At 35.4% G+C, this 12351-nt stretch overlaps 1 long non-coding RNA gene across 1 annotated transcript in view; it reads right to left on the reverse strand.

The window, feature by feature from the left end:
* The window catches only part of LOC132015394 (uncharacterized), a 68778-nt gene extending 67529 nt beyond the window's left edge, over positions 1 to 1249 (reverse strand). Inside the window, exon 1 of the long non-coding RNA XR_009403656.1 lies at positions 1125 to 1249. This is a non-coding gene — a long non-coding RNA (uncharacterized LOC132015394). The remainder of the gene's footprint in view (positions 1 to 1124) is intronic.
* Positions 1250 to 12351: the final 11102 nt, after the last annotated feature.

Genomic DNA, 12351 nt, shown 5'->3' on the forward strand with positions numbered 1-12351 from the left:
GATATCATCGTTACCTCAGAGATCTGTGAGACAATAACACAGATCTAACATTTGTATCATCGGAGTCCCAGTAGAACCAGATTGAAGCTAAAAAAGATGTGAAGAATTACTGGCTAAAAATTTCCTAAAAAGTGGTGAGAGTAAAGGAATTTACATATAAATGAGATTTCTACATATTATTTGAAGGGGTAGATCATGGATACCAGGAGACAGTGTTAAGGTGTGTGTGTGTGTGTGTGTGTGTGTGTGTATACACATATTGCAATACCTAGAGCAGCAATTAGGACAATTACATAAAGCAATATACTCTATAACACCATAAATAAAGCAAAATGGAATCCTAAAAGGTGTTTAAATAACCAATGGAAGGTAAGATAAGATAAACATAAGAAAGAAAAATGAAGCAAACAAGTAACATAGCAGATCTAAGCTCTAGCATATATTAATACATAACTTATATGTAAATTATTTCAGTACACTGGTTAAAATACAGAGGTTAGCAGGATGGATTAAGAATCCACCCCCATTCTTCCATGCACCGTCCATTTAGAAACCTACTTCAAATACAATAACACTGGGTACCAAGAGTTGAAATGAAAGGCCCATAGGTCTTTCAAAAGATGTTTTCAAAGGATCAGGAAGCTAGTAAACAAACCTGCCATGGGGTCGTGACTCTAAAAGGCAGCACCGTGGGATTAAAACTGGACTAGAATTAGATGAGCCATCATAGGAACTGACATCCAGCAAAAAATCCTCACAACAACTGAGGTTTGATTAAGGTGATCTCAGATTGCCAGTGCCCTCAGATACCTAGAGAAACAAATCCCTTCTGGAGGACAGTAACAACATCATAAGCCTCAAGTTATTCCTACAAAAATGTGCAAATACAATGCCCACACCCATTAAAAAACAAGGGCAGGAATCAAGAGACTTCCGTTTCTGGCCAAGATAGAGTAAGAAGGACCAGATATACATTTCTGACTAATTTTTTTTTTAAACTGGACAAAAAAAAACTGGACAAAATTTATAAAACAAATACTTCAAAGACACTTGATATCAGGCAACTAGCATCAGACAACACGTATTGTTCCGTGAAACATGGGAAACAAGTCAAGTAAACTTACAAGTGTCCTGGCTTCTTGCCTTAGGAGAGGATATCCAAGTTGCCACACAGGGAAGAGGAGCCCAGGTGAAGTCGGACAGACTCTGTGAGTGGAGAGGACAGACCTGGGAGCCCAGAGAGGCCGAGCCAGCCAGAAATCACAGCGCAGTGTTACTAGAGATGAGAGAGTTACACACAGAAGAAAAAATGCTGGAGATATGTGTGGAATTCCCCTAGAGTCTTTAGCTAAATACTAATTACAGCAGGCGAGAAAACTACCCAAGGCCAGGGAAAGGACTACCTGAAAAGGTCAGAGGAAAAAATAACTGAGGCTCGCATGGGTCTGGGAATAGTGCCTGTTCTTACCAGCCAAACTGGTAAACTTGTAATGCAAATGGCATGGGGGGGGTACTTAGAAGGATTTTGCCTCAATGTTCAAGATAAATTAGCTACGAAACAATCTTTATTTCTGCTTCTACTAACAAACCTTGAAAAGAAACCTCAAAAGGATCAAACTTTCCATGCACATTAAACACATCCCAGAACAAAGTACAAGAATATTGATAGGAATACACAAATATTCAGCATTCAATAACACAAAACTCACACTATGTAGCATACTATACATGTAAGGAAGCAAGAAAATATAATCTGCCAAAGGAAGGAAAATCAATGAACTACAAACAACCCTGAAATGGCACAGATGTAAACATCAGCTGACGAAGTTATTATAACCAAATTCCCTATGTCTTTTCCAGAATGGAGCCCTTAAAGAGTCAGTGGAATTAATATGCCAAGGGGAAAGATTTACTACTACTGTAAATGCAAAGGTGACCATTAAGATAAGAAATAAGTTTTATAGTAATAACCTAATAGACGAGGTAAAATAGAATCATTAAAAAATACTCAATTGATTCAAAATAAGATAGGAAATAGGGAAAAAAAGGGGGGGGGACACTGAATGGGACCAATAGAAAGGGAACAAGTGAGATTTAAAACTAAGCATGTCAATAATCACATTACATAGAGGGAATGAATAAAGGAAATAAATGAAGGCAAAATTCCTGATTTGGGCATAAACAAGTTCATGATGCCGGTGTCCTGTGGTGAGGTGGTCAGGTGTATAGGGCAGGCAGGGTAGTAAATTTGATGGGGAGACAACAAAATTCTATCACAGCATATTAAATGGAGAGATGAGTAGGCTCATGTGTGCAAGGCTAGAGCTCACAAGGAGATGCTTGGATTGGAGACAGAATTTTGAGTGTCAACTACCCATATGGTATTTAAAGCTATGAGGTTCAAGATGAGATCTTTTAGGGAGTGGGTGAAAAATAGAGCAGATAACCTTAGCAAGCCCTTGGACACCCCCCAGTTAGAAGTCTGGTAGCCAGCAAAGACTCTGTGTAGCCAGCAAACTAGCCTGAGGGGTGGCTGTGGAAAATGAGAGAAAACACAGGAAAGGCGGTGTCCTGAAACCAGGAAAGGACATGTTTCAGGAAAGTGAGAGGGGGCCCACCCTGTGTAACATGGCTGACAGGTCAAGATCGATAAAATCAGAGATGTGCCAATTGATTTTGTCAAGATGTAGATAATGGCTGATTTTGAGACCTGTTAGTGCAGTCATAGGAAGAAAAAGCCCTTGGAGTGGGGATGAAGATAATGGGAAGAGAAGAATGACTGATTGAAGGAATAAATGGTTGCTCATTTTCTCTGGAATTCCAACTTTTTAAAATATGAGTTATTATTTATTTATTTGTTTATTTATTTTAAAATTTTTTATTGTATTTTGTTAGTCACCATAAAATACATCATTAGTTTTTGATGCAGCGTTTTTCTAAAGTGGCCCACTGAATTGCCAATGAAGATGTGCATGACAATGACAGTTTTAATACTAAGCCTCTAAGCTCAAAGACAAAATACTTCAAGTACCCTGTTTACTCTGTTCCTGAATATATTAAAGGTTCACAAAATTGCAATTAGTTGAATAACTAAAGCTTCATAAACTTTTTAAGTCCCAGACATTTTTCTGAATCATAGGTACAGAGTCACATAAATATAGATCATAGACAGAAAAAGACTATTTTCTTTCATTTAAAAATCATTGTTCTCCTCAACCACACAATATAACTAAAATTAATAGTTATTACAAGGTCACTTCATGACTAACACTATCTATTTATACAATCATTCATTGAAACTTTGTAAAACAAAGTATATCATTGTCTAAAACAGAAAAATAAGCCTGAAGTGCTATGAACACACCAATACAATATTGCTTTCATGAGTCCTGCCTAATTCACAGTCACAGAATGCCGTAACACGACAAAGGATCCAGAAGGCATAGACAAGGCGGGAAGGTAGAGTACAAGAACAATGAAATCTTGTTGTGATCTAAAATAAAGAGCTGAAAGAAAGCGTGGTCAGGAACGCAGCAACACACACCAATAGCATGAGGAAATATTTTCCTCTCTAATAAATTAGAATATCACCAGGGCCAAAGGAAGACAAGTGTCTAGATATAGAAACTAGCCTAGATATAGATCTGGGCTCTAGCTATAGAAACTATAATTGTAAAAAATCTCTAAGGTATATCTTAAGTCCTACAGTTGTCCTGAAGGAAAGGATGGAGGATAATGGTTAGGTTGACTTTCTTGCCAACTTTAAAATATTTGGACCTTGGCCATCTCATAGGTATTTGCTAAATGTTGGTATGTGCAGGCACTACATAAATATTCTCCATGAATTGCTTCATTTACTTTTCACAACAACCTGATGAAGCAGGTCCTGTTATCACTGCCATGTTCTAGTTGAAGAAACAAAGGACAGAGTGTTTATGGAACTTGATCAAGATCACACAGTTGGAGATTAGTCCGTGTATCATCCCAGGCAATAAAAACTTCCTCCATTACTCCCTACCTCCCTACTGAGAGAAACCCATAGTTATTGCAGTTTCTGGATATGATTACCCTGGTACCGTTGTTCAGAAATTCAGAGCCTTAAAGTCTGGCTAAGACCTACCGTTAGCTCTCTGAGTATCTTCAAAAAACTTATTTAATCTCAATGAGCCTCAGTTTCCTCACTAGTAGGATGGGTATACTACTAGACCATAATTTATGGCAAATGAATGAGATAACAATATGAAGAATTATTACTGCTTTTATTTTGGTTGTCTTCATCCATCCCAAAAAGACAGTAGAGCTCAACATGCTGAGAAAGACAACCACCTCCTAGAATCCTGACTGAGTAAGCCTGTTCCATTCTAGCAGAATAGACAAGAAAACTTTTTTTTCCTATTATTCTTTTGCAGAATTTGGAGAAAACCATCACAATACTATATTAAATTATTTACTTCAAAATTCCTTCCTTCTTAAAAATCTATTTCAAGAAAATCACTCAAAGGAGAAAATTGACAATATAGATAGTAAGATTTTCTTTTTAAAGAAAAAAATCCAATAAACAATAACAAAAACCTCCATGTATAGCAAAGGGCTGAGGTTAAGTAAATTACAGATTGAAATGTTGAAATATTGCGCAATTTATTAAGAGACAAATGAATTTTAAACTTTTACATGGGTTTAATAACATTAAATGGGAAAAAATAGAACAGAAAATAATAGATATACAGTAATTATGACCCTACATGTGAAAAAAGTTCAAGAAGAACTCACAGAAAAAAATTGTGTTTTTGTAGATTTTCCCCTTCATTTAAATATATTCTCTTAAATGTTTTATATTTATTTGAGTATATTCTAAATTAAAAAAAAAAAATGAGTAACTAAAACATCCTCTTCCCAAAAGGGAAAAAACCAATCTCACTTTCAACTCTTCCTTTATTTCTACTCCTTATATTGAGAAAGTGTTGTCTTCTCTTTCTGGTATATCTTCCTTGGGTATACAAGGTCAAGTAGCTGTCCATCTTCAAAATGCTCAAGTTCAATCTGCTTGTGTCTGATTTGGCACTGAAGCCTAATTCTGACCGACCTGACACTGCGTTAGGTTACTATCAGCAATTCTTCTAGAACGCCTGAAACAATGCCCATCTTTCATTTATTTGATAAGTATTTCTATTCAGTCTTTACTATGTAACAGATTCAATAATGAGCAAAAACCTCATTCCCAGTACTCACTGAAGTTCTTGTCTTTCTGTTTATTTTAATTTTAAATGAGAAGATATTAAATGACATTTTTGAAAAAGAGGAAATAAAATTCAACCATCTCCTAACACAATGTTCTTTCTGGTATATTTCCCTCCTGTCTTTGTCTTCACGCATACATATTTTATAAACTTATAATTGCAGTTTAAATGGTAAAGTATAATTTTTGTGTTCTGATTTTTTTTCACTAGAATGATAAAGATCTTTTCAGTTTTCTACAAAGTTCATAATCATCTCTTTTTAATACTTGCCTATAGTTAACCATCTATCCCATTCTTAATTTGTCTTTCTCCAATTTCTGATTATTTAGATTCTTTTTCAAAAATGTTTTCCTCTTTCCTTTTTTTGGTATATAGATAATACCAAAAAATAAATAATTGAGGCTCCTTGCAACCTGGCCCCTGCTTACACCTTCAGATTCTCTTGCATCTCCCAAGCCCAAACTCTGTACTTGGGTCACGCTAATACTTGAAGAAACCCAATTGCTATGTGTGGTCCATTCTCTGTCCTTTTGTACATGTTCTTACTTCTGCTCATTAGCTCCTGATTTCTTGGTCCCCCCCATCGTCTTTGTCAGTTCATCTCTTCATCATCTTCTAAGTCTCAACTTAGATACCATTTCCTCCAGGAAACTTTTTGGAACGCTTATACTGGAGGTTAGGTGTCAGGACTGTTGGCCATTGCCCACTTATCAGCCCACCAAACCATGGCACTCGGTATGCAACATTCCAAATACCTTAATGACTCACCTATAAATCCTGCTAGACTATAGGTTCTATGAGAGAGAATGTCTTCCTCTCCATTTACTTTCCTTCCTTTTTCTTCTATTGCCTTTCATTCATGTGTAGGAACTTTGTGTAGAAATCATTAATAGTAGTAGTAGTAGTAGTAGTTTATATTCTTACATCTCTACTTATAGGAATTCTTTAAGAATCTCATATATTCTAAGCTTCCCTAGAGAATATTTGCATTTGTTCTTGCTAGATGCCTTGAGACAGTAGTATCTTCATCTATTTTATTTTTCATTTATTTTTTTTAAAGATTTTATTTATTTGTTTGAGAGACAGTGAGAACCTGAGAGAGAAGGAGAGAGCATGAGCAGGGAAGAGGGGTGGAGGGAGAGGGAGAGGCAGACGTTTAACAGCTGAGCCATCCAGGCACCCCATCTTCATTTATTTTAAAGTAAAAGTCTCAGGTTGTGGCTTTTCAGGTTCCAAATGTGTGAATTCAATTCCTAGTCTCTCATGAAGGGTGACCTTAAACCACAAATTCTCAAGGGCAACTTTTTCTCCACTTTCAACCAGAGCCAAAGCTGAAATTGAAAATGTTTTCTCTCCTTTTGTGGAGCATGTTTTTAAAACTAGGTTTTTTCCATACATTCTTTGTGGTTTTATACTTTATCCATGAAGGAGGGTGTCTAGTCTGACTGCATGCCCTTCGCTGGGCCAATGTTTTTGTCACCTGTCTCTTACTAATGAGATTGTTAAAACTAAAATTATAAGCCAATCATATGTGTTAGCATACACCGCAGGGCTGTGTGAAGCTTCACTCTTTTCTCACCTCCGCTGAGTGATGGTCCTGTTCTTGCCCGGACTTTTCTGCCAAGTTCACTCATTTATTTAAACAGTCTTTAAAATTTCATTTTATGTGGCATTTTTAGTTTCTTTGTAAGAAGAGAGATTCTAGCTCTCAGTCACAGTCATGTTTCCAGAATAGAAGCCATTACTATTGGCTTTCTTCTTTACTACTGCATCTCAGCACCTAGCACAGTGCTTGACATGGATCAGATATGATACAAACATTTGTAGAATAAACTAACTAATTAAAATGCATGATATTGTCTCCCCAAGTATTTTTTTCTGAATCATTTTAGAAAAAGTTGGGTTGCTCGGTCCAAGATCTGGACCATTTAATGCTTCCTATTGTATGGGCTGCTATATTACTTTCCAGAAAAGATGCAAAATATACAGAACAGTTAATAAGTTAGTACAGATTTGAGGTGTGCCATAAATTTTTACCAAATGGTTAATAATTTGTTCCCTTTCACCTCTGAGGCACATTATACTTTATCATTCAGCCTTGATCCTTAATGACCGCTAAAGCACTGAACCCAATGTTCTGGAGGCCAAAAAGTTTGCTTTGCAGCCAATCCTGAATATTACAGGACACAAACATTAATTTGACCTTTACTTTGTGATGCCAAAGTATCAATAACAGGTTAATTAGTATGAATAAAGCATATTTCCCCCTCATAAGACATGACTTCATTGCCTAAGGTCATATCCTGTTCTTGATTTTTCTTCTACCTAAATATACACTTATAGAATTTAGATAGAGGAAAACACAATTTTCCTAATACTCCTTATAATAATTTTGACCATGAAAGGTTAAATACTTCCATGGGAAACTTGACCTTCTGTGACCAGAATTTACACACACAATAAACCAAGATCACTATTTTCGTTTGCACTAATGGACTGGTATCTTCCTAAAGAGGAAAGGCTCTCCTGTGTATTAATCAACTTTGGTATCAGCTTATACAGACAAGAATGTCTCCAGGGCCTGATGAATTCTTTCTCATACAACTAAAGTCTAGAGAATCAATTTTAGAATAACTGTACTCTGAGAATATCTTCCCTGGGGTCTTAGAAAAAATTAACTCTAAGGAAGAAGTGATTCTGGTGTGTGTGTGTGTGTGTGTGTGTGTGTGTGTGTATTTGGGTATCCTGTGTTAAAAATGTGTGTGTGTGCAGGGAAGAGCATGATCCAGAAGAGGTGCTCAGTGAGTGTCTGCTGAATGGGATGAAAATAACATAAAGACAATGGGTTCTTTTTTCTGCATGGCATACAGGAGTCTGATGGTTCAGAGACTGTGCTGTTTTCTCTCAAAATTCCAGGTTTTTTGGGAGAAGGATCTACTCCAACAAAGGTCATCCTCCTTCCCTCACTGCTACGCTGATCCACCAGACCAGACAATTCAAAATGACCTTTTGTTTCTTAGCATGTCCTCATGTTTGATTTTTATCCACGAGTCTGCACCCAAGCTAAATAGTCAGTCCTATGGCTCTTCTTCAGGCTTGGGTCATTAATCATGGGCAGAGTTTAAATCTGCATCCTTTCTAGAAGTTGGTGATAAGATATTTGTCAAAGGTTAGTATATCAGTTAGTATGACTATCACCAGCTGCTGAAATAGTCTTAAATCTCAGTGGCTTAATAAAGGAAAATTGTCATATCCTACTAAGATCAAGCAATTCTCCTTGGTGGCTCTCCTCTGAAAAATAAATAGGAAATGAAGTTCTTGCCCTTTTGTGAATCTTCTATTCCTTTAGGACTTCTCAGAGTCCTTGGTTGGATTTCTTGCATTCAGCCAACAAGCAAGAAAAAGACTGAGGAGGATTTTTCAGGTAGTTTTATAGCCAGGGCTAGAAATAACCTACGTTAATTACATCTGACAGCATGGTGGTCACATGACCTCAACAAAGTTCAAAATAGGCTAAGGTATATACATGATATTAGGGATCATCTAGTTTCTAACATAGCTAATTTTTATGCCAACTATACTCCTCAAAATAGATATGAGCCCAATATGGAAAATCTGAGATCATAAAGAAGGTAGAGTTGTTATTTATTATTATAATTCAACATTATATTTAAATATTCAAAACAAGGGAATTAACTGAAACTATCTGTGTTCCATTAAACTAGGAATAGCCAAATTCAATAAGAGGTTAAGAGAAGAAAAGATCTCATATCATTCAAAAACTATAAGATTATCAGGAACAACTCTAGTAAAAGAAGTTAGAAACCTATGGGGAACTGTATTAAGCTTTTCTGAAAGACAGGAAAAGACCTTCAATAAAGTGGGAGATATATTCTGTTACTTGAGATGAAGACTCTATTTGTTTAACATGCCCTTTAATTCCCAATTAAGTCACTGTGATACAAAATATGACAGGCATTTTCTTAAACTTCCTATGAATAGAGGAATAAATTTCACAAAGATGACAAGGAGAAAGATTAGCCCTACCAGAGTTCTTATTGTAATGCCATAATAATTAAAAGTACATGAAGCTGATGCAAAAATAGACAGTACATAATTGGAAGAGAACAGAAAACTCAGAAATAAACTTACACATAAATGACAGAGTATAGAGTAGAGGGATTATCACAAGTCAATGAGGATAATGAGGAATAGACAGAATTCTCAACGACTCTCTGCTAGAATAAAAACAGTGTTCTACATTAGAGCAAACACAAAAGAATAATTTACAAATGTAATTTAAAAATAACATGAAAAAGAATTCTTCAAAACTCTCAGAGAGGACAGTATAAACTATATAATTTCTGGTAATCAAACATTTCTTGAAACATACTAAGCTTTTACTAGAAAACTAATCATAGGTAAAAATGACTACCTCAAAACTAAAATTCTCAATATGGAAAGTACATCTCTAAGCAGGCTCAGTGGCAAGCAATGGAACATTATGAAATTTGCAATATGTAAGAATAGAAAATACTCTGAATAGCTGAAGAAATCTTAGAAATTAATAAGAATAAAATCAAACTCAAAATAAACATGGGCAAGGAGTATGAACAAGCAATTCACAGGAAAAGAAATATGAGTGTCCAATAAACATATGAAAAGGTGCTAAACTTTACCAATAACCAAGGAAATGCAAATTACAAATTGATAGAATAATGATGTACCATTTTACTCATCAGAATGTTAGTATCTAACTATAACGATAGTGAATGTTGATGTGGACATAAGTAACAGTCCTCTGATATTCTAACTGAAGGTCAAACTGTTAGAGTTGCATGAAGACCAACTTGGCAATATCCATGAAATTGAAAATGTAATACCCTATATGGCTCAACATTCATTTTCAGAAATATAGTCCAAGAAAAAATTTGAATCTGAGTGCAGGGCAAATATGAATGGGTTTTCATTACAATGTTATTTGTAATCACAAACAAAGTGAAAACAACCTAAATAGTTAACAATAATGGAAAGATTGAATAAGATAATATATTATTTGTAAAATAGAAAACTATACAGCTGTCAAGATGATCTAGATGTATGTATATGTCAATGGACAGATGTTAAAATCATAATGAATAAACCCAGAATCAAGGTGAGATGTACAGTATGATACCATTTATGTATATTTTAAAGTACTAAAATAAATATATAGTTTATTTTATAAAGTTTATAAATTTTTAACGTATTATTTTTAACCCTATTATTTTATAAGTTTATTTTATTTACAAATACACCATATATAGTTTCTTGATTTATATACATGTAAGCCAAATTATTTTAAGATGTAATAAGTGAATATATATTAAATTCAGTGCCTCTGGAGTGAAGGGAAGAGGAATAGAATTGAAAGTAGGAACTAAAAGAGCCTTATCATGACCTGGGCCAAGGGCAGAGGCTTAACCTACTGAGCCACCCAGCCCCCCCCCCTGCCCCGCCAAATGTTGTTTTTTGAACTTGTAGAGGATAAGTAGAAGAAATAAAACAAGGTAAGAGGAGAGAAAGAAGAAGAGGAAGAAGCAATGTAAATGCAAAAAAGAAGTGGTTGCAGAAGTTGTGGTAAACTACACTGAATATTTTAATTAATATTTATTGACATGAGCAAGTATGCATGACAAGCATTCTGAGCTGATAGAAAGGGTCTTCCCCACTGCTGTTTGGAGTCATCATGGAGAAACAGACATCCCAACAACTGCAGAATATCCATTCTTTCCAAAGACACATAGAATATTCACCATGATAGACCATGTCCTGAGCCATAAAATGAACCTCAATAATTCCAAAAGGTTGAGATATTGGAGAATATATATTCCCTGACCATGACAGAATCAAACTAGAAATGAGTAGCAATGAGATATCATGAAAATCTTCAAATATTTAGAAATTAAATAATAGGTTTCTAAGAAACGTATAGGTCCAAGAGAAACATCAGAGAAATTAGGGGCACCTGAGTGGCTCCGTGGTTAAGCACCTGACTCTTGATTTTGGCTCAGGTTATGATCTCAGGGTCATGAGATTGGGCCGCATAGGGCTCTGCCCAGGGGGTGGAACCTGCTTAGGATACTCTCTCTCCCTTTCCCTCCTCTGCCTCCCCGGCCACTGGCTCTCTTTCTCTTAAAAAAAAAAAAGAAAAGAAAAGAAAGAAAAAAAAAGAAAGAAAGAAAGAAAAAGAGAAAAAAAGAAGGGGAATAAGAAAATGTGGGAAACTGAACAATAATGAAACATTTTGGGACGCACATGAGATACAATAGCACAGTGCCTAGAGGGAAATTTATGGCTTTTCTTAAAAAAATTAATTTATTTATTTTCAGCACAACAGTATTCATTATTTTTTTCACCACACCCAGTGCTCCATGCAATCTGTGCCCTCTATAATACCCACCACCTGATGCCCCAACCTCCCACCCCTCCCCGCCACTTCAAACCCCTCAGATTGTTTTTCAGAGTCCATAGTCTCTCATGATTCACCTCCCCTTCCTAATGTATATACTAGAGGAGAAGAAAGACTTAAAATTAGTTATCTAAGTTTCTATCCTAAGAAGCTAAAAAAGTAGAGCAAGCCCAAAATAAGTAGAGGGGAAGAAATAATAAAGGTAACAACAAATCAATTGGCTATAAACCAGACAAAAAGGCAGAAAAAAATGACAGTGATATTTTCATTCTTGAAAATACTTAAAACATTGAGAAACTTCTGGCAAGAACAATAATTTAAAAAGAGTGAAAAACACAAAATGCCAATACCAGAAACAAAAATGGTGTATCACTGTAAACTCTACAGATATTATAAGAGTATAATGAGGAAATTATGAACAACTATACACCAGCAAATTCAACAACTTAAATGAAAAGGAAAAAAAATCCTTGTAAAACAATTGAAAAAATCTGATTTAAAAAAGTGATTAGCCTTACCTATTAAAGAAACTGAATATATTATCAAAGAACTTTGCGCAACAAATGAACCTTTCCGGCACTTCTAAGTCCTGGATACAACAGAACAAAATAATGGCTGGGTATATAAGCAAGCTTAAAAATCAAGAGGAAGAGATTCTTACAG

This window comes from Mustela nigripes, chromosome 4 (genome assembly GCF_022355385.1).
Source record: "Mustela nigripes isolate SB6536 chromosome 4, MUSNIG.SB6536, whole genome shotgun sequence".
NCBI classification, from domain to species: Eukaryota; Metazoa; Chordata; class Mammalia; order Carnivora; family Mustelidae; genus Mustela; species Mustela nigripes.